This window comes from Nycticebus coucang, chromosome 11 (genome assembly GCF_027406575.1).
Source record: "Nycticebus coucang isolate mNycCou1 chromosome 11, mNycCou1.pri, whole genome shotgun sequence".
Lineage (NCBI taxonomy): Eukaryota > Metazoa > Chordata > Mammalia > Primates > Lorisidae > Nycticebus > Nycticebus coucang.
The window spans coordinates 24,207,612-24,231,732 of record NC_069790.1 but is presented as its reverse complement, the minus strand read 5'-3'; the positions used below and the strand labels follow the sequence as shown (position 1 = coordinate 24,231,732).

At 38.7% G+C, this 24,121-nt stretch overlaps 1 protein-coding gene across 5 annotated transcripts in view; it reads right to left on the bottom strand.

Moving 5' to 3' along the window:
* Positions 1-24,121, bottom strand: part of NT5C3A (5'-nucleotidase, cytosolic IIIA) — a 77,403-nt gene that overhangs the window by 30,101 nt on the left and 23,181 nt on the right. The window contains exons 1-2 of one of the 5 annotated variants that reach the window (XM_053553574.1): positions 3,316-3,368; positions 2,530-2,623 (exon numbers count right to left, since the gene is read on the bottom strand). The exons of 2 other annotated variants lie outside the window; for them this stretch is intronic. The gene's annotated coding sequence lies outside the window, so the exon portion shown is untranslated. Of the gene's footprint in view, positions 1-2,529; positions 2,624-3,315; positions 3,601-24,121 lie in introns of those variants that run through there. 2 more of the 5 variants (XM_053553575.1, XM_053553577.1) reach the window with 2 other exon arrangements.

Genomic DNA, 24,121 nt, shown 5'->3' with positions numbered 1-24,121 from the left:
TGGCATTTCTTTGACAAGGGGTCTAAGATTTCTCAAAAGGCACTATTTAAAATCATTTTATTAGCTTAAAAAAAAGGAAGAATATGAAAAAGTACAGCAGTGTTGGCTAGGCGCCTATAGCTTAGTGGTTAGGGCACCAGCCACATATACTGGGGCTGTGGGTTCGAACCTGGCCCAGGCCTGTTAAACAATTACAACTACTACAACAACAAAAAAATAGCTGGGCATTGTGGCGGGTGCCTGTAGTCCCAGTTACTTGGGAGGCTGAGGCAAGAGAATCACTTAAGCCCAAGAGTTTGAGGTTGCTGTGAGCTGTGACACCATAGCACTGTACTGAGGGAAACATAGTGAGACTCTGTCTCAAAAAAAAAAACATACAGCAGTGTTCATGAAAATAGCACATAGTCTGTGAAACATTTGAAAGGCCAAAGGAAAACAGAATTCAAGCAGTAAGGAATTAACTAAATTCATTTGAATATCTGAGAATCTAAGATCGTTCTGGTACATAGTCAGGTAGGTAGTACAATTTTTCTCTAGCTCTTTCTCTGGCTTTCTGGAGCATTTTTAGTTTAAAAGGAAAAATAAAACCCAGTACTAGTAGGTATGGGGTAAAACAATAATCATCTCCCTCATGGTCTCATCAAACTTCATATAAACAAAACAAAGAGTGATCATAAATTTGGTAATGGCCAACTTTAGGGCATTTTGTTTTGGATAACCAAACTTAACAATTTGTGGATTGTATGCAAATTTCAACTAAAGATCTTTCATTCTTCCCAATCTTCACTGGCAATTTGACCAGAAATTATCTTTACTCAAAGATAATTTCATATAAAGTGATACTGCAGTCCTTATATAAATTTCACTTGAGATCTATGTCATTAAAAAAATATAAATACTAAGGCATAAATGTCAGCCTTCTGGCATTATTTTAAGGAAGACACTGAAAATTAGGGCAGGGTATTTTTAAACGAATAGGCCTGTAAACCTATACCTGGTATATAAAGTTCTGCCTTACTTTGCCAACAGTCATCTGTTGCAGATGCTTCGAGAGAAGAGTTGCTGGAAAAGGCACATCAAGTGTAGAAGACATGTTCAAAAATAGAAAATACTATCCTTGAACTACGAACTCTCTTCCAAAGAAGTTTTTTTTTCTTTTCCCTAGAGACAGACTCTCACTTTGGTGCCCTGGCTAGAATGCCGTGGCATCAGCCTAGCTCACAGCAAACTCGAACTCATGGGTTCAAGCAATCCTTCTGCTTCAGCCTCCTGAGTAGCTGGAACTATACGCAACTGCCACATGCCCAGCTAATTTTTCTATTTTTAGTAGGCGGGGGTGGGGTGGGGATCTCCCTCTTGTTCAGGCTGGTCTTGAACTTCTGACCTCAATCCTTCCACCTCCACCTACAAGAGTGCTAGGATCACAGGCATGAGTTGCCATGCCGGGCCAAAGGAAGTTTTAAGGTCTTAAGTCTTTGGAATCTTTAAATGTGGACTGGAAAATGTGGATATTGGAAAATAATTACTTTGTGTGCTTTCTGTGTGAGATTAAGGTTTCTACTACAGCATGCTCATTACAAGAACTATGTAGGACAAGGCTAAAGACTGAAGTAAGAGGTAAGAACTTCACTTAAGTAGCACAAACTTGATAACTGAAAATTTTGGTTGTCATGGCATTCACTCTAAGATGGTAGTTTATAAATCAATTAATGAAAATTGCTATGTCTACATAAAAAATTTAATTGCTTTAAAACAAGTCTTAAGTATCTAAATGCAAATTGAATACTTATTTCAAAGGCCTACTTCACTATGTCTTATAGGAAAGTGAAAAAGATTAAATTCATTAATATAAAAGCTGTGACTCTACTTTTAGTTTTGCAGAAACATTGTAGACTACGTTGGTAAGATAATGGAATTATGAATGATAAACTATATTACTTACATAAGAAAAGGTAATATATACACGTATTACTGTAATATGGACAGGATGTCAGCAATAGTACTGATAATGAATCAATTTGTACTGCACTTTTCTAGCAACCTAACCTATTGTTTTAAGCTTGGGTTTTAAAAGATGTCACTTTCTTAGGGTAATTAACACATGTAAACTTTGATTTTTCTGTAGGGTTCTAATCATTTCTTGGGGCATTTAAATAATTCCCTCAAATCAGATTTTTAAATCAGCAGTGGTAGGAAAATACACAAACTGGAAAATAAAACCTTTTCTCAATACAGACATGAAACAAAAATGAAAGTGAATAGCAAAAAGTGAGAGGGAGAGAAGAGGACAGGAAGGAATAGGAAAGAATAGATTTCAAAGTCTAGTTATCTAAAAATTGGCAATTTACACTAATGTTCTTATATGGTAAACAGCTTCTCAGTTGAAATTTTATGGATACTTATTAAAATAAACAATTTCAATGCTGAGAATTTACTCTATCCTTTCCACCCTCACTGTTTATAATAGCTAATAGCATTTTTCAAGATAAATAAACCAAGGCACATAGAAACTAAGTAATTTATACTGACCACCCTTAAGGCACTCTGAGTTCCTCTGTCCTTGAATTTGTCCTAGAACAGCACAGGTGATAAGCAATACACAGATGCAGTGCTTGGATAGAAGCTGCCAATAAAAACCAAGAAAACTGCTTCAAGAAAGAGTCTGCTACATAATCTAATTTTTCTGATTTAGAGGGGGAAAAAAACTATGAAGTGTAGAGAATTCAATTCTTTAAACCTAACTTTGCCGTAATACTCTAGGCTTTTACTTGCAAGGTACATGTCTCAATCTTAATTTTCAATTATCAATGTTATAAATCAGTAATCCAGTTTTTATCAATTCATAAAACAGACCAGTATAATCCTATTCTAAAGCTCACAGGCACAAAATAAAAATTAATAATCTTTACTACTAGCTGTAATAAACAAACACTTCCTAATCCTCGAGACACAAAGCATGTAGCTATCAGCAAAACTGAATCACACAGCAACTGAATGAACAACAAAATTGAATTTGTTTCCCCCCAACTTTGAGAGAATTCTGAGGGTACTTTGCTTTTTCTTAACATCTACATATCAAACAAGAAGCTCTTAAAGTTATAATGAATAAAATGAAAATGTTGAGACCTAGACTCCTCAGTTTTGAACCAGTTCATTATCTTTGCAAACTATAAAGAAGTTTTACATTCTACCAGATCATTCTTTTATTTGTATTTTAAAATGCCCCAAATTTCAACAAGATATGGAGTCAACCAAGAATCCTATAAAGTTAAACAAGAGAAACTTAATCTGTCTACAGGAACTGTGTACACTTACCCTGAAGGTAACCGGATGAGCAATGCCAGCAAAAGAAAATTCTTCCTGTCTGAGAAGTACTAATATAGCACAAGGTGCAACTGAGGGCGGTTCCAAAAGCCTTGACTAAGCCCTATGCAAAAATCTCGTGACGCACTACTGCACAGTGCTTTATTATGCTTTGGCCTACAGCCTTGCTAGCTTTGAGCTCACCACCCGTCTGTTTACAGAACATAATCAATGGAAATTACACGATAGTTAGAGAAGGTAAATCTGTACTATAAGACACAGGCACCTACCCGCTCTGCAAAGAAAAAAAGAACTTCTGTAGCAACTCTTAAAAACATTCCTTTCCTCAAGGTTTTCAGTGGTTTCTCATTGTACTTGTGACATATGTACTTTCCCATATAAATACTGTATTTTAATACAAATTAAGAAAGATTAGGTTGTGGTTGCCAGGGTTAGGGGGAGGAGGATGGGGAGTTATTGCTCAATGGGTACACAGTTTCAGTTTTGGAAGATGAAAAGAGTTCTAGATGGTGGTGATGGTTACATAGAAATGTAAATGTGCATAATGCCATAGAATTGTACATTAAAAATGGTTTAAATGGCACTTTTTATATTGTGTATATTTTACCACAATTTAAAAAATTTAAGCCCACAAACAAAAAGACAGGATATTCCCAATCACTGGTCATTTGACCCTACTTAAGCATGCCTTAAAAATCATGTTTTTAGAAATCTTTTTTTATATCAAGTTAAAGAGTACACCTCTAAATTTTACTCATGGGGGGTGGCGCTGTGGCTCAAAGGGGTAGGGCGCTGGTCCCATATGCTAGAGGTGGTGGGTTCAAACCCAGCCCTAGCCAAAAACTACACACACACACACACACAAAAAAATAATAATAAAAATAAATTTTACTAATGGGTGTTAGGAAATCTAGTCATTATTCCCTGTGATTGCCCTTTTAAATATTTAATAATAGCTATCATAGTTGCCCAGATCTTTTCTTCTCTACATTAAATATCTTCAATTGGCTCAGCACCTATAGCTCAAGTGGCTAAGGTACCAGCCACATACACAGAGCTGGCAGGTTCGAATCCAGCCCGGGCCTGCCAACAACGAGAACTACAGACAAAAAATAGCCTGGTGTTGTGGTGGGCGCCTGTAGTCCCAGCTACTTGGGAGGATGAGGCAAGAGAATCGCTAAGCCCAGGAGTTGGAGGTTGCTGTGAGCTATGACACCATAGCACTCTACCCAGGGTGACAACTTGAGGCTCTGTCTCAAAAAAAAAAAAAAAAGAAACATGGCTTCTTTATGAAATGTATTCATATAAACATGAATACATTTTTATATCAGCTCTCTATAGCCCTCAGAGAAATCTAGCCCAGGCAATATTTCAGTAATCAAACTTCGTGTAGTATCATTCTCTACTAAAAACAATACAAAAAATCTAAAAACTCACTTTTAAAAATGTCACTAATAAATCATCCAAATGTGGTACCTACCAAATGGAAACTTTTGCCCCGTTATCTTATTTTAGTAAGATGAGAAGATTCATAAAAAAAATTCCTTTAAGAGGAAAATCTATTACATCTAATTAGTAATAGAGGTTCAAGAGCAGCAACTATACTCCATTTTGGAAATATGGCTGTATTGTATATGAAAATAATGACCTAACCATCCTGTAATATATTACTATAGTTAGCAATGATAAGAATTTTAAATATATCACTTTGAAAGATGACTCACAGACCATCTTCGACAACAAAGAATGTTGGGAATTATAGTTCCACAACCTTTTTGGAGGGCTATTTAGAAATATTATTAAAAACCTTAGGAACACATTCCCTTTCACACACTAATTTTTTTTTTCTTTTTTCTTTTGAGATAGAGTCTCACTATGTCTCCCTCAGTAGAGTGCCGTAGTGTCATAGTTCACAGCAACTTCCAACTCTTGGGCTTAAATGATTCTCTTGCCTCAGACTCCCAACTAGCTGAAACTACTGGCGCCCGCCACACCACCTGGCTATTTTTTGGTTGTAGTTGTCATTGTTCAGCAGGCCTAGGCTGGGTTCGAACTGGCCAGCTACAGTGTATGTGGCTGGTGCCCTAGGTGCTGAGCTACAGGTGCCGTGCCCACACACACTAATGCCTAGACACAAAATAAAGGACATAAGGGCATAAAGATTTAGTTGCAAGGATATACACTGCAGATTTGTTTTACAGTACTGGGAAAGTGGAAACAACCTAAATGCCCAATACCTAAATGTTCAATATAGGAGAGGCAAATAAACTGTGATCTATGCATAAACCTAAAATTGTACTGCTCCTAAAATGATTGTTAGAAATAGCTAAAATGTACTGTGTGCTTACTATGTGCCAGAGGCTTCAGAGCACTTGACAATTACTTGTCTCATATAACACTTATAATGACCCTGGAAGGTATGTGCTATTATTATCCTCATTTTACCATTGAGTTAATTTAGCTTTATAGCTGTTAAGTGGATGAAACAGATTCAAACTCAGCTCTAACTCCCCAATCCATGCTTACAAATCACTGGACGGTACTGCTCCATGAGGTAAGTACACATGATCATGGCAATACACATAAACAGTTTACTACTGAATGAAAAGTTATAAGCGTATCTACAGCAAGAATCCAAACTAGGGAAGAAAAATCTTTACATAAATACAAGAAAGTCTAAAACAACACACATAAAGTAGTATCAGTAACAGAATGAAGGGGCCATTTTATGTCTTGAATTTTTAAAGATAAATTAGTTCCTTGGGAAATAAAAATGGTGTGTTAAAAATGTTATAGAGACTTGGCGCAGTGGTTAGGGTGCTGGCCACATACACTGGGGCTTGGGTTTGAATCTGGCCTGGGCCTGCTGAACAACAATGACAACTACAACAAAAAAATAGTTGGGTGTTGTGGCGGGCCCCTGTAGTCCCAGCTACTTGGGAGGCTAAGGCAAGAGAATTGCTTAAGCCCAAGAGTTGGAGGTTGCTGTGACATGTGATGCCATGGCCCTCTACTGAGGGATAAAGACTGATAGATAAGGAATTGTAAATCTGGAGAAATTTTTAAGTCACTTATTACTTATGTGACTTTGTATAAGAACTGCAATACTTCTTTTTTTTTTTTTTTAAAAAAAAGCTTTATCATGCTTTCTCTAGACAATAATACATATACAACTTTTACATGAGAGGGCTTGAGCAGCCTATGTATGTTTGGAAATGTGCCACAGGAAAGAAAAAGGATACAAGCAAAGCACTGAAACTGAGACACTGAATTTTGTTTCAAACAGTTCTAGGGTACTTTTATTTTATTTTATTTTTTTATTAAGTCATTTGTACATAAATACATTTATGCCATTATGGGATTCAATGTGTTGACTATTTGTACAAATTGGAGTGCTTACATTCTACTAATCAACATAGCTTTCACCTCATTACAGAATTACATACAGCATTAAGACATTTGTGTTCTACACCTGAGGGTACTTTTATTTTTTGGAGAAAGAACAGAAAAGATCTAGAAGTAAGAAGTAATAAAGATAGGTTCTTTAACAGCACAATGGACTTTCATCTCTGTACACAATGACTGGGCCCTGTTGCCTTGGAGTTTCTTTACTCATTGACATAGAAACAAATGACTACTACTCTCTGTAAAGGCAAACTCTAAATTCATTTCTGACAGAAGTCAGATCTTTGCAAGATTACTTTTCTCCTTTTTTTTTTTTTTTTTGGCCGGGGCTGGGTTTGAACCCACCACCTCCAGCATATGGGACCAGCGCCCTACCCCTTTGAGCCACAGGCGTTGCCCACTTTTCTCCTCTTTTAACACTAAACTGGATGTCTTTGACAATGGAGAAAAGAATATCTATTTGTATTTCTGAGTAACTAGTTAAGAGCTTTTTAACTTTTATTCAATCAACTTGAAAAACTAAAACTAAGAGTTATCACTTTCTATTTTTGCCACCAAAAACTTTTTTTTAAACTTTTTCAGGGCGGCGCCTGTGGCTCAGTCAGTAGGGCGCCGGCCCCATGTACCGAGGGTGGCGGGTTCAGGACCGGCCCCGGCTGAACTGCAACCAAAAAATAGCCGGGCGTTGTGGCGGGCACCTGTAGTCCCAGCTACTGGGGAGGCTGAGGCAAGAGAATCGCTTAAGCCCAGGAGGTGGAGGTTGCTGTGAGCTGAGTGATGCCATGGCACTCTACGAAGGGCCATAAAGTGAGACTCTGTCTCTACAAAAAAAAAAAAAAACAAAAAAAACTTTTTCACAAATTCTAAATAACAACAAGAAAGCCCACCAAAAAAATCAAATCAAGAACACTGACTTTTTTATTTTTATTTTTTGGTCTTTAATACTGGGGCAAGGAAATGAAGAGAATAAAGGTATTGGATTGACAACAGTTGCATGATAAATGAATCATATCATAATCCCACATACAACCTATAGCACGCATAGTTATTTCCTAATAATCTAAGACTTGCCTACTAACTCATAGTTTAATTACCATAATTCAATTATCATTCCAACAATGAATGCATTTTTAAACTTAAATATGAATTTGACTGACACTCTAGGAAGTTATTCCAAGCAAAACAATGAAGCCACACAAGGAAGACAACTCAGTAGGAGTTGAGATGCAATAGTCTCCATACTGACTGTTGCAAAACTTGTTCCTGGTAATTGCTGTGTGATGTAAATAGAAAGACGATTTTTTTAAATGTGTAAAACATTCACCTAGGTATTTGACTTCTTGTCAAACTTGCCTGAAGAGGACAACAGTGAACTGACTTCAATACTGTGACTGTCCAAAATAGAACTGAAACAAGGTACTATAGATGTTTATGTGAATATGGTTTAAAATGCATAAATAAGGAACAGAAACAGAAATGGCGTCAGTTTTTGTTTTAATAGAGACACAGGATCTCATTACATTGCCCAGGCTGGACTGCAGGGGCTATTTACAGGTGGGATCCCACTACTGTCCAGCAGCAGAGTTTTGACCCTGCTCCGTTTCCTGGTTGGGCCTGTTCTCCTCAGGCAACCTGCCCTGCTTGGTGCACTGTAGCCCAGAACTCCTGGGCTCAAGTGATCCTCCCCCTTCAGCGTTTTGAGTGCTGGGAGTATAGGCAGGTGGCAGCCAGTGCCCAGACTGATAAGTTATCATTTAAAATGGTTACATAAACTTCTCCAAGTAGGTGATTGTGAAACTGCTGCATTTATAAATTTACAGACATACATACAAGAAAACTGAGGAAAATCTGTGGTCCTCATTCCAATACATTTCTTTAAAAATTTGGAAAAATCTACATTGAGTAACTTAATTTTCAGAAATGCAACTTAAGTTCTTGAATATAGACTATCCTTTTAACTTTCTTAAAAGCTTTAAATTCTGGGCGGTGCCTGTGGCTCAGTGGGAAAACCAGCCCCTGCCAAACTGCAACAAAAAAATAGCTAGGCGTTGTGGTGGGCGCCTGTGGTCCCAGCTACTCAGGAGGCTGAAGCAAGAGAATCGCCTGAGCCCAGGAGTTGGAGGTTGCTGTGAGCTGTGACATCACAGCACTCTACCAAGGGCAATAGAGTTAGACTCTGTCTCAAAAAAAAAAAAAAAAGCTTTAAATTCTGTAAACTCTTTTTAGAGGAAATGGCATTTACATTGCAATAGGTAAGTCAAATTCAAGAAAATAAGATGTAAACAAAGCGAGTCTTTCCTAGCTATCCTTTTAAATACACTACGTTTTAATATTTCCAGATGCTTAGCACTGAAATTGTTTTCATCTTATTATAGCTGGGTCTCTTGTGCTTGAAATGGAACAAGATGAAAAACTTTGTTCTAATTTTGGACTCTTTCCATGTCACACAGTTGGTATTCTGTCCATTGAAAAGAAAGAGTATTGTTTAGGATTGCTATTACAGGATATATTAAAAATGACAAAAACGTTATGCAATTTAAGCTTTTATTATTGCTGCACTATATCTAGTATTTCTAAATGAGGAGTAGAAAATGACACTTTACTTACTATCCTCCCTTCTTTAAACACATTAAACAAATATTAATGTAAGAAAACAAGAAAATTATTTTGAGTTGAAATTTGCAAACTATTAGTAACTAGTAACAAGATTATTGGAAATCCTGGACAGCTCATTTCAACTCTTCAAAAGTTTAAAGTTCTCATGCTAAATGCACTTTTTTAACAACACACAAAAAAGATATTAAGCTAACCAATTCCATTTATGAATCGAACAACTATAAAACCCTAAAACAAGGGCGGCGCCCGTGGCTCAATGAGTAGGGCGCCGGCCCCATATGCCGAGGGTGGCGGGTTCAAACCCAGCCTTGGCCAAACTGCAACAGAAAAATAGCCGGGCGTTGTGGCGGGTGCCTGTAGTCCCAGCTGCTAGGGAGGCTGAGGCAAGAGAATCGCGTAAGCCCAAGAGTTAGAGGTTGCTGTGAGCTGTGTGACGCCACGGCACTCTACCCGAGGACGGTACAGTGAGACTCTGTCTCTATAAAAAAAAACAAAAAAAAAAACCCTAAAACAAAAATCTGCCCAGCCTGAGCAAGAGCGAGACTCTGTCTCTACTAAAAATAGAGAAACTAGCTGTGCGTTGTGGTAGGTGCCTATAGTCACAGCTACTTGGGAGGCTGAGGCAAGAGGATCTCTTTAGCCTAGAAGTTTGAGGTTGCTGTGAGCTATGACACCACATCACTCTACCCAGGATGGCAGAGTGGGACTCTGTCTCAAAAAAAAAAAAAAATTTTGTCAAAGATAGCATTAAAGGGAAACATACCTAATATTGTGTGTCAATACAGATACAAAAGTCTTAAATTAGTAATAAAGTACATTTAATAATACAAAAATAATTAGCTAACAGGACTAAAATATATTCCAACAATCAATTAACTGTCAGAAGAATAACAGAATTACAAGGATGGTGTTTTCTAAATTTTCTGTAAAGAATACCTTACTCTTATACGCAGAAAAAAATAAAAAAGATTATTTTAAAAAAATTACATGTTCCAAAATATAAGTAAAAGTCTAAGTGTACACTTAATGTATATATATTTGGAAGATATGGATATGGCATAAATGAAACCATGTTTATGAAGGTAAAATGAAAATAATCTATCAGGGCAAAATCCTACCTTATTATTTTTTCTATTTTGTGGCCTCCTCATTCTATCACTGGCAATTAGTAAGACACACAAACTAATTAATTAAACAATATATTTCCTTCTCCTTCCATAACTACAAAGTCATAATGTATAAATGAAGAGTCAAGTGCACATGAAGCTCTGCAAAAGCTTCTACAGACTTAATACATTGGCTTTGAAAAGGGCTCATGCCTGTAATCCTAGCACTCTAGGAATCTGAGGCAAGAGGATCTTTAGAGCTCAGGTGTTCAAGACCAGCCTGAGAAAGAGCAAGACCCTGTCTATACTAAAAATAGAAGGGCGGCACCTGTGGCTCATATGCCAGCTCCATATGTCGGAGGTGGCAGGTTCAAATCCAGCCCTGGCCAAAAACTGCAAAAAAAAAAAATTAGCTGGGCATTATGGCAGGTGCCTGTAGTCCCAGTTACCTGGGAAGTTACTGAGGCAGAAACCTGGCTTGAACCTAGGAGTTTGAAGTTCCTGTGTCTGATTACATAGCACTTTAGCCTGGGAGACAAAATGAGACTCTAAAAAGTTCAATGTATTAAAAAATATATTTTAAAAAAAAGGTTTGAAAAGGAGGGTGAAATTTAGGTTTCTCAAAATTAAAATGAAACAAAAAAGACTGCCAATGGCAACAACACCAATAATAAACAAATGGGACTTAATTAAACTGAAAAGCTTCTGTACAGCCAAGGAGACAATAACCAAAGCAAATAGACAACCTACCCAATGGGATATTTGCATATTTTGAATCAGACAAACGCTTAATAATCAGGCTCTATACAGAACTTCAATTAATCCACAAGAAAAAAACCAACAATCCCATACATCAATGGGGAAGAGATGAATAGAATCTTCTCTAAAGACGACAGATGAATGGCCAGCAAACATATGAAAAAATGCTGATCATCCCTAATTATTAGAGAAATGCAAATTAAACCACCCTGAGATATCATCTAACCCCAGCAAGAATGGCCTATAACACAAAATCTCAAAACTGCAGATGCTGGCGCGGATGTGGAGAGAAAGGAACACTTTTATACTGCTGGTGGGACTACAAACTAATACAACCTTTTTGGAAGAAGTATGGAGAAACCTCAAAGAACTCAACCCAGAGTCCCGTTTGATCCTGCAATCCCATTACTGGGCATCTATCCAGGAAAAAAACCCTTTTATTTTAAAGACACTTGTACTAGGCTGTTTATCGCAGCACAATTTACAATTGCTAAAATGTGGAAACAACCTAAATGTCCTTGAACCCAGGAATAGATGGGTAAGCTGTGGTAAATGTACACCATGGAATATTATTCAGCCATAAAAAATGGAGATTTGCAGCATTTGTACTAACCTGGATGGATGGAGGTGGAACACATTATTCTTAGTGAAGTATCACAGGAATGGAGAAGTATGACTCCTATGTATTCAATTTTGATATGAGGACAATTAATGACACAGTGGGGCACGGGGGAAGGGGAGACCAGACAGAGAAGGAGGGAGTGGGTGAGGGAAAGGAAAAGAAGAAAAAAAAAAGAAGACGAGAAAAGAAAATAGTGATTAATTCTCACATAAATTGGATTTAATTTTGACCAAAATACATTACTTAAACATTAATTTTTAATTCAACTTGTTAATATATTGTTTGGGAAATTGCATCCTCATTTATAAATGAAATATGTTTGTAATTTCCCCTTTATAATAATATATTCTCTCCAATTTTAATATCAGGTGTACCCAAATCAAGTAGAATGATTTTGAAGTATTTCTTCTTTTTCCATTGTCTATAAGATTTGGCATGATCTGTTTTTTGAAATTATCTTCTACTTATAAATATTAGTTGTCTATTTTTTGAGACTTAAAAAGCAGAAGTTAACTGATGATTCCACTGAATTTCAGAGTCAAAGCATTCTATAATAGACATACTCTTATTTGACAATGTGAATGTTACTTTCTTTGCATTATTATTATTATTGCTTAATATTTTGATGCAGCAATTCTGATTTCTTTTCTGAATGTATTTATGTTCATTCATTCTTTTTTGTTTGTTTGTGTTTGTTTATTTGTTTTGCAGTTTTTGGCCAGGGTCTGGTTTGAACCTGCCACTTCTGGTATATGGGGCTGGCACCCTACTCCTTGAGCCACAGGCGCCACCCTATTCGTTCATTCTTTACGAGGCTTTTGTTTCTAGTCCTTATCTTAAATATTGTTATTGTTATTAAATTTTAAGCCTCTTTAATTTTGTGAAGGCAAAAAATGGAAACACATGTATACGTAAAAATAAAAAACATATAGGAAAATAAAAAAAAAAGGAAAAAATACATCTCCAACATAACTCTTTTATGGTTAAAATCTTTTTATATAGAGTCTTTACATATTAAGAAAAAGAACCTAGGCATTTAGAAAAAAATAAATGGCCAATTTTTAGAAGTTCAACTACAAATAGAAATGCTTTAAAAAAATCATTTGCAACAGATAAAACAAATTATACCAACTGCTATGAAAATAGGGAAATAGGCCCTGGCATATATACTACTGGTGGAAATGTAACTGATATAACCTTTCTAGAGGGCAAGCTGGCAGCACATTAACAAGCCTTTGATTTGTACATGCCCTTTGACATAGTAAATCCATTTAAACAAATAATCATGGACATGCACAGACACTGCAAAGATGTTCACAGATGCATTACTTTTCACAATGAAAAATCGAAAACAATCTAAATGTTCAATGATAAAGGCCAAATTAATTATGAAAAGACGCATATTCTCCCTCACATTTGGAAGCTTAAAAAGCTAATCATACAGAGGTAGAGTAGAATAGTTACCAGAGGTTGGAAAGGGAAGATTGAGGAGGAGGGAAGAACAGAGGTAGGATCATGGGTACACACATAAACAAACAGAAGGAATAACTTAGAGTGTACGATAGCAAAGTAGTTGCACTATAATTAACTATGATTAACAACAATATATTATGTATTTCAAAGTAGCTAGAAGATCTGAAATGTTCCCAACACAAATAATAAATGTTTAAGGTGATGTGATGGAATTGATTATTACATATTCTATGCATGTATAAAAATATCACATGTACTCTACAAATATGTACAAATACACATCAATTAAACTTTTCATTTTTTAATTTTTTTTAGAGACAGAGTTTCATTTTGTCACCCTCGGTAGAGTGCCGTGGCGTCACAGCTCACAGCAACCTCTAGCTCTTGGGCTTAGGCGATTCTCTTGCCTCAGCCTCCCGAGTAGCTGGGACCACAGGCACCCACCACAACGCCCGGCTATTCTTTTTTATGTTGTTGTCACAGTTTGGCTGGGGCCAGGTTTGAAACTGCCACCCTCAGTATATGGGGCCAGCGCCCTACTCACTGAGCCACAGGTGCTGCCCCAAAAAACTTTTTTTTTTTTTTTTTTTATATATTTTTTTGTAGAGACAGAGTTTCACTTTATTGCCCTCGGTAGAGTGCCGTGGCGTCACACAGCTCACAGCAACCTCCAACTCCTGGGCTTAGGCAATTCTCCTGCCTCAGCCTCCCGAGTAGCTGGGACCACAGGCGCCCGCCACAATGCCCGGCTATTTTTTTGTTGCAGTTTGGCTGGGGCGGGGTTTGAACCCGCCACCCTCGGTATATGGGGCCGGCGCCCTGCTCACTGAGCCACAGGCGCTGCCCTGCCCCAAAAAACTTTTTAAAAATAAAAACATGATGTCTATGTAACGCAACAGCATAAAATAATACTGGGCCATTATAAAAGTTTCGTGATATATAAAAATCAAGAAATGTAAAATCCACTCTGACTGTAACAAATGAAGTCCTCCCTGAGACGCCGGATAAGCTGAGCAAGGTGAAACACGAATTAGAAAAGACACTGCTGCTGGGGGTGGCACTGTTACCAGGCGGGGTCACTCCCAGTAGTGCTCTGGGAGGCCAAGGTAGGAGGATCTCTTGAGCTCAGGAGTTAAAGACTGGCCTGAGCAAGAACAAGACTGTCTCTTCTAATGATAGAAAAATTAGCTAGATATCGTGACAGGAGCCTGTAGTCCTAGCTACGGAGGAGGGTGAGGCAGGAGGATTGCTTGAGCCCAGAGTTTAAGGTTGCTGTGAGCTATGCTGATGCCATGGGACTCTAGACTGGACAACAGTATGATTTCATCTGAGAAAAAAAACTATACTTCTATGCATAGAAAAAGAAAGGATGCCCACCTTTTTTTTTTTGAGACAGAGTCTCACCGTGTCACTTTGGGTAGAGTGCTATGGCGTCATAACTCACAGCAACCTCAAACGCTTAGGCTTAAGCGATTCTCTTGCCTTAGCCTCCCAAGTAGCTGGGACTACAGGCACCGGCCACAACGCCTGGCTATTTTTTTATTTTTTTTTTTGGTTGTAGTTGTCATTGTTGTTTGGCAGACCCAGGCTGGATTTGAACCCGCCAGCACCAGTGTTATGTGGCTGGCGCCCTACCCACTGAGCTACAGGCACTGAGCCAGAAACACACTTTTTAGTGTACTTTTTAGGTGGCAAATGTTATAGATTACTTCTTTTGCTCATCTAGATTCATTAAGTTTTATATTAACATGTATTATTATATGATATAAAAAAAGAATCAGTGGAAAATAGAATAGGTAAATAATTTCAAATGAACAAATTCCTTACAAAAAGCTTGATCATAATTCAAGTGCTTAAGAGTTCTTAATTATTAAAACTTCCTTAAAGCTGAGTCACATGATTAGAAATACATGAGTTAATTTTTGGAATCTACAGAGACCCACCCAATCTGTTTTACCATAAGCATATTAAAGGAGATTCAAAAGTGAATAAAACATACATGAAAGCTTTATTCTTCATAATAACCCATGTTTCTTGTATAATTTTACTGAAAATAATTCTCGGTACATCAAAATGAAACAATTATATATGCCAACCCTGCCTCTATGACCCCCTTCAAGTCATTTTAACCATCTCCAATGATTATAGCAGATCAGGTCCTATTTTTGAGGTTGCTGGGTGCTCAGATTAAAAACTGTTGCTCAAAATTTGACATATTGCTGGACATTTCCCAATACTCATCTTTTTAGACTTTTAAGAAAGATGCATGATGTAAGTAAACGTTCTGCTGTTACCGCCAAATCTGAAAGCTCAATGGCAATATTGTTTATAGTTAATTTTTTAAATGTGCTACTTAATTTAACCTACTATAAGAGAGTACCATGTCTAAAAGAAAACTGGATAAAATTAGCTATATTAACAGAGGGAAGAAGATAAGAAACTAAATATTTATTAAATTACTATGTGGCAAGCACTATTTGCAACTTTATGTGTACCATCTCTTCTTTAATCTTAATAATCTAAGAAGGCACTCAGAATAGTATACTGCTGAAATTCTCCCAAATATAACTATTTAAAAACACCAAGTAAGATAAAATACCTACACTAAGACAGAACATATTCTTAAAAAAACACTCTGAAGGAATCAAGGGGGCAGAAGAGTAGGTGACACTTAGAAAAGTTAACTATTTTGTCCAAGGCTAAACCATTAAAATGTGGCAGAGATGAGATTTAAACCAAGGATTTGCCAATTACTAAACTCTCAAACATGACTCTATCCTGTTAGAAGATTATCTAGTGTTCAAACCACAGATTACATCACTTGTCAAGGAAGGAAGATAATGAACATAACTACTAGATAAGTCACAGTACTTGTAAGAACATACAGAATTATAGAACGTTAATTACAAAACACTAGATAGATTTCCTTACCTGACCAAATTCAGCAGCATGTGACAAAATCTCTGGTACAGATATATACATTTATAGAATCTTTATTCTATTTATCTAGCTTAGAAGGACATAAATGTTTTAAATATGAACCACACATTTACACCTACTTAAATGACCTAAAAAAGGTATCTTTACCAAAAATCAGATTGAATGCTAACACACTAGCTAGTTCCTAAGGAGTTAACAGAAAATTAGGACAATAACTACCAGCTGGACTGACTTTCAAGGATTAAATAAATGTATACAGTATACTTGCTTGTTAAGCATATTCCTGCAAATTTTAGCTACTTTCCCTAGTTACAGGATGATGGTGCAGTGGCAAATTAACTCAAATGAGAATCAGTTTTTAAATACTTTCTCATTCTAGTCCCAGTGAAGAAGCCTCCTTTTTTTCCTAAATTAACTTTAATGAGTTTCTATTTTGTAACATTTCACAATGCTATAATGTGTACTATCTTGGCCAGGTGCCATGGGTCACATCTGTGATCTCAGCATTCTGGGAGGCCAAGGCAGGAGGACTGCTTGAACTCAGGAGTTTGAGACCAGCCTAAGTAAGAATACCAGTGTTTTTCAACCTTTTTTATCTCATGGCACACTTGAACCTCTAGTTAAACTTTCATGGCACACTTAAATTATGTTGATCAAAAAAAGAGTAAAGGCCAGGTGTGGTGGCTCATGCCTGTAATCCTAGCACTCTGGGAGGCTGAAGCATATGGATTGCTTGAGCTCAGGAGTTTGAGACCAGCCTGAGCAAAAGCAAGACCCCATCTCTATTAAAAATAGAAAAATTAGCCAGGCCTCATGGCAGGCTGAGACAAGAGGATCGCTTAAGCCCAAGAGTTTGAGGTTGTTGTGAGCTGATGACACCGTGGCACTCTACCCAGGGCAACAGAAGTGAGACTCTATCTCAAATCTTTAAAAATTTTCGTGGCATACCTAATATCCTCTCGTGGCACACCAGTGTGCTAGGCACATCAATCAGCAGAAAACTCACTGAGTGAGACCTTTTCTCCATTAAAAATAGAAAAATTGGCCAGGTCTTGGCATGTACCTGTAGTCTCAGCTACTCAGGAGACAGAGGCAGGAGGATGACTTGAGGCCAGGAGTTTGAGGTGGCTGTGAGCTATGATGATGCCATGGCACTCTAACCCAGGGTGACAGAGTGAGGCTCTGTCTCAAAAAAATAAATAAAAATGCTTATTCTTTCAACTTTTCCTGTCTCCTTTCCAAAATAGATCTAGTGATTTGTTCCCTTAGAATCCTGACAGTTTGGCCAAGAAATCTCAATAGGCTGACAAATTGATCTTTGTTCATAGGTAGGACTATATAAGAATATGTTAATTTTTTGACTATGGTTCTCTGAGTCTTGTCACTAATCTTAATCCCAAATGGCAGGATATTTGAGATAAGGCAAATGAGAAGGATGTGCCATGACAAAGCTGTGGAGGAGCTATTATAGAAGGGGGGGGGGCAGGAAGGATCTTGCAGGTCTCCACTATCTACTTCCACCTACTTACAATAAGGAACTTGGCAAACAAATTAAGCAACCCTCTAATTCACTGCTAAATTAGTTTGTAATCTACCAGGACCCTGAAAATGAGGAAGATTAACAACACATATGAAAAAACCTGACAAATGGGTGGCACCTGTGGCTCAAGGAGTAGGGCGCTGGTCCCATATGCCGGAGATGGCGGGTTCAAACCGAGCCCCGGCCAAAAACCACAAAAAAAAAAAAAAAAAGAAAGAAAGAAAGAAAGAAAAAACCTGACAAAAATGGCATTTAAGTCTATAATGGCAGAAGGTTGTCTTACCTGGTTTAAATTAAGTAAATTAATGGTTTAAGTAACTGAGAGTTAACATAAAAGTGCATAAAACAAGAAAGGCAATTTTGAAAAGTAGCACTGTGCCACAGTGGGGATGGACAGACTGGGGTAGGGTGGAGGGAGAAAGAGACAGAGATAGTGACAGAGATAGAAATGAGAGAGAGTGAAAGAGAGAGTGAGACCTGAGAGATAAAGTCTGCCACCTGCTGACAGAAAAATGGAATTGTACAGATTTCCATGCCTCCTGGGGTGGCCTGCTGTTTTGGTAGATATTGGGTCCCACTCTTGTCCAAGCTGGTGGGGAACTCCTAGTTTCAAGTGATTTGCCCAACTTGTTCCCTCAAAGTGCTAGGATTACAGGTATGAGCCACCTTGCCCAGCTGCCAATGCATTTTATTTTATTTTATTTTTTTGAGACAGAGTCTCACTATGTCGCCCTCAGTAGATTGCCATGGCGTCTCAGATCACAGCAACTGCACAGTCTTGGGCTTAAGCGATTCCCCTGCTGCCTCCCAAGCAGCTGGGACTACAGGTGCCCGCCACAACACCCAGCTATTTTTCTGTTGTAGTTGTCACTGCTGTTTAGCAGATCCTGGATGGGTTTGAATCCACCAGCCCCAGTGTATGTGGCCAGCACCCTAACCACTGAGCCATGCCAACACATTTTAAAAAATCTTGCTGCCAGTCTGAGCAATATTGCGAGACCCTTCCATTGCTACAAAAACTACAAAATTAGCCAGACATGGTGGCGCACACCTGTTTTTATAGCTCCTTGGACGGCTGAGGCAGGAGGATAGCTTGACCTCAGGAGTTTGAGGTTGCAGTGAGCTATAATCATGCTACTCCATTCTAGTTCAGGCAACAGAGTGAGATACTGTCTCAAAAAAAAAAAAAAAAAAACAACAACAAAAGAAAAAAGAGGACAGTGCCTGTGGCTCAGTCGGTAAGGCACCAGCCCCATATACCGAGGGTGGTGGGTTCAAACCCGGCCCCAGCTGAACTGCAACCAAAAAATAGCCGGGCGTTGTGGCGGGTGCCTGTAGTCCCAGCTACTCGGGAGGCTGAGGCAAGAGAATTGCTTAAGCCCAGGAGTTGAAGGTTGCTGTGAGCTGTGTGAGGCCATGACACTCTACCGAGGGCCATAAAGTGAGACTCTGTCTCTACAAAAAAAAAAAAAAGAAAAAGAAAAAAGAAAAGAGGGCAGACAGAGCCTATGGTTCAAGGAGTAGGGCACCGACCCCATATACCAGAGGTGGCAGGTTCAAACACAGCCCTGGTCAAAAACAGAAAAAAAATAAATAAAGAAAAAAGAAAAGAAAAAAAAACCTCATTGCTTTAAAAAACTCATTTAAAGAAATACATAAAAGCAATACATGTTCATATTTCCAACAGTATAAAATGTTAAAGGATAGGGTGGCGCTTGTAGCTCAAGCAGCTCAGGCGCCAGCCATATACACCAGAACTGGTGGGCCTGCCAAACACTGACAACTACAAGGAAAAAATAGCCAGGCGTTGTGAGGGGGCCTGTAGTCCCAGCTACTTCGGAGGCTGAGGCAAGAAAATCGCTTAAGCCCGGGAGTTTGAGGTTGCTGTGAGCTGTGACGCCACAGCACTCTACCCAGGGCTATAGCTTGAGGCTCTGTCTAAAAAAAAAAAAAAAATTGTTAAAGGATAAAAATGTTGAAGCCTCCCTTCCTAGTTTCTTTCTTTTTCTTTTTTTTTTTTTTGTGTGGTTTTTGGCCAGGGCTGGGTTTGAACCCGCCACCTCCGGCATATGGGACCGGGACCAGTGCCCTACTCCTTGAGCCACAGGCGCCGCCCAGCCTTCCTAGTTTCATTGTCCTAATCCACTATCACAAGGAACAACTATAAACAGTTTCTAATGTATTTTTTCAAAAATTTCCAATGACAGCCGGGCGCGGTGGCTCACGCCTGTAATCCCAGCACTGTGGGAGGCTGAGGAGGGAGAATCGCTTGAGCTCAGGAGTTCGAGACTCGCCTGAGCGACAGTGAAACCCCGACTCGTGAAAAAAATGGAAAAACCCAGCCGGGCGCCGCAGCGAGCGCCTGTAATCCCAGCGGCTTCCGGAGGCTGAGGCAGCGGGGTGCCCGCAGCCCGAGTCTGAGGTTGTGGTGAGCTGCCACGCCCACTGCACTCTGCTCAGGGGCATAGGGTGGGACCCTGTCTCAACAAAAAAAAAAAAAAAAATTTCCAATGACATATAAGCATATACATGTGTATTTCTTTTGGGAGCACAACAGTTCTGTAACTTGATTCTCCCCATTGTCACTGAGCTTTTAAAAATGTTAACTCATGGGCTCGGCGTCTAGGGCACCAGCCACATACACAGGAGCTGGTGGGTTAGGATCCCCCCACCCGGGCCTGCCAAACGACAATGACAACTGCAACCAAAAAATAGCCAGGTATTGTGGCGGGTACCTGTATTCCCAGCTACTTGGGAGGCCGAGGCAAGAGATTCGCTTAAGCCTAGGAGTTTGAGGTTGCTGTGAGCTGTGACTCTACCAAGGGCAACATAATGAACTCTGTCTCAAACAAAAAAAATGTTAACTCATCCAGATTTACTTTAACAGCTGCACAAGATTTTATTATATATGAACACACTGTGATTTACTTAACCTATGTATACTGCCTTCAATAGAGTAAATGAAAGTACCCATTTTTCGATTTCTTCATCCCTTTTTCTCTTGTTACACACTTTTTTTTTTTGCAGTTTTTGGCGGGTTTGAACCCACCACCTCCAGCATATGGGGCGGGCGCCCTACCCCTTTGAGCCACAGGAGCCGCCCCTACACACTATTTTTTTTTTTTAAGAGACAAGGTCTCCTTCTGCCACCCAGCCTGGAGCACAGTAGCCCAATCATAAATCATTGTTATCCTGACCTCCTAGCTTCAAGCAATCGCCCACCTCAGCCTCCCAAGTAGGTGGGATCACAGGTACATGCCATCACACCTGGCTAATTTTTTTATTTTTTGTTTTATAGAGATGAAGTGACTAAGGAGAAATTGATAGAGAAGGAGAAACAAGAAGAGATTAAGTGTTGTCTTTGTTATTTTGTCAGTAAGAAAAGATCTTTAGGCTCGGCGCCTATAGCTCAGCGGCTAGAGTGCCAGCCACATACAACAGAGCTGGCAGGTTCAAATTCAGCCTGGGCCTGTCAAACAACAATGACAACTATAACCAAAAAATAGCCAGGCATTGTAGTGGGTGCTTGTAGTCCCAGCTACTTGGGAGGCTGAGGCAAGAAAATTGCTTAAGCCCAAGAGTTCAAGGTTGCTGAGAGGTGTGACATCACAGCAATCTACCCAGGGCGACATAGTGAGACTCTGTCTCAAAAAAACAAACAATAGGGCGGTGCCTGTGGCTCAGTGGGTGAGGCGCCGGCCCCATATATCGAGGGTGGCGGGTTCAAACCCGGCCCCGGCTGAACTGCAACCAAAAAATAGCTGGCCGTTGTGGCGGGCACCTGTAGTCCCAGCTACTCGGGAGGCTGAGGCAAGAGAATCGCTTAAGCCCAGGAGTTGGAGGTTGCTGTGAGCTGTGTGATGCCACGGCACTCTACCGAGGGCCATAAAGTGAGACTCTGTCTCTACAAAAAAACAAACAAACAAACAACAACAACAAAAACACTTCACGTTAGAAGTTCATGTTTGCTATAGATATTTCTATTTGTAGACAATGTTGGAAAGTTAGTTTTTTCATATTGGAAGATTTTTTCTTTTACTAAGCTGAAAAATTGTGTTCAGCAACAAAGTTTTCAAGGCCATTTTCACATGAGAACTATTTTCCATTGATACAGTGTTTATATTCAAACTCTAGCTATTTTTCTTGTGGTCATTTATAAGAGACAGGCTGTTACTCTGAACCCTAGGTTGGAGTTCAGTGGCACAATCATAGCTCCCTGTAACCTTGAATTCCAGTGTGAAGGGATCCTCTTGCCTCAGCCTCCCAAATAAGCTGGGACTACAGGTACATGCCACCATGCCTAGCTAATTTAAGAATTTTTTTTTGCACAGGCTAGGTCTCAATATCTTGCTTTAGCTGTTCTCCAACTCCTGGCCTCAAATGATCCCAGCCTTCCAAAGGGCTGGAATTACAGGCATGAGCCACCACACCCACCTAAACAGTAACTGGCAGTCCTAATTCTATTTATGAGCAAGTAACCAGGAAATTTTGTTACATGTAAAATTTGTACTTTGCTAGAGTAAGAATTTGAATTGTTCTCAGACTTCAGCATGCATCTCAATCATCTGGAGGGCTTGTTAGAACACATTGTTGGCTTCTAACAATTTAACAATTTTTTTTGTTTGTTAGATAGCGACAAGAGGCTAGAAAATGTGCACATACAACAAGTTTGTGGAGAGGCTGAATGCCACTGATCTAAAACCACTATTTCAGAACCAGTGGTATGAAACACTAGCATAGCGATCCAATATTTCAAAATAAGGTTTCATCCTTCCCTCTAGTTGTCATGGTTTACGTAACCAACTCTTCTAAGCCTTACGAGTTTGTAAAAAATTGCTGTATTGTGGGGGAAAAAATGCCCATCCTCATCCCCTAATCAATGACTAGTGTCAGTAATCTAAGTAAAGAAAGTAAACGAATCTAAGGATATGATGGCTTTTGTTAGAACATAAATTTTGGATGAATTAAAATATAAGTAAGTATCTGATTCAAAGGTGGCTTTGTCTGTTATGTAAATAAATTCACAACAAAAGGATTAAAAAAAAACTGTAAAATTAACGTGGTTTAAGTGAGTAACTGTTTCTAGCTAACATCAAAATGGCTCATTAGATAAGACATCAACTTTTCAGTAAGTTGAAAATGTGGTTAACTTGTGGCATGAGGATAATACATAGGGAACATGTGACAAGTGTGATTTGGATAGGCTGTGTACAAACATTTCCATATTTGCAAATCTGGAGATTCAAGATGATCTTGGACATATCCTGTGACAAAGTTAGTTTAATATATGATGTATTTCCCTAATTTTACAACATTATTTTATTCAAACTGTACCAATCACTATGATTACTCCTCAAATACCACTACAGTATCATCTCTTATTTCTCTGAATTCCACACAGCCTTTTGTTGGTATTTTTTCACAGGTTGACAACCATACCCAGTTGAGAAACCCTTACTCAAATTATGTAGGAACAGAAGTGTACAGGATTTCAGATTTCAGATTATTTTGGATTTTGATTTTATGTACGTACACACAAACACACACACACATATATACTCACACACAATAAGATTGCCTTGGAGATGGGCTAACCCTAACCCAAGCCTAAACATGAAATTGAGTTCTTTTATATCCACCTTATACACATAGCCTAAAAGTAATTTTCCAGAGTATTTTAAATAATTTTGTGCATGAAACAAACTTCGTGTACACTGAACCATCAGAAAGTAAGGGTGTCAATCTCACAGCCGCCCATGTGGCTTTACATCAGGTAGTCAAAAAGTTTCAGATTTTGGAGCATTTTAAACTTCAGATTTTCAGATTAGGGACACTCATTTTTAGAATACTGTTAGGTCTATAGCTTTGAGGTTGTGACACATAATTGGCAGACCAGCATCTAATCTCACTAGAATGGATGAAGGAGATGGCTATGTCTCAAGAGCTACAAGAGCTACTACCTTTCAGGGGTGAGTGAATATAGTATTTTTATGCTTGGGGTGAACAAAAGATAAAAGCTATTCTGAGTTTGTATCTTCTGCTGTATTCATGAGTACTTAAAAGACTCTCTCCTACTCTTAGCAATAAATCTCATTTTTGTTGGAGGGTGCAGTGTGCTAAACCAAAAACAATTCTTCAGCTATGCTGATAATAGAGCGGCTGCATAACACTAATCTCTCTCATACATGTAAGCAGAAAATCCTGCTTGACTGAGATAGGTATACTCTTCTCTGCTTCCTCCTTTCTGCTGCTTGCAACATGTACAAGTTGGGCATAACTGCAACAGCCATTTCCTGACCATGAGAAAAGCCAAGGAAATTTGAAACACCTGTGCCT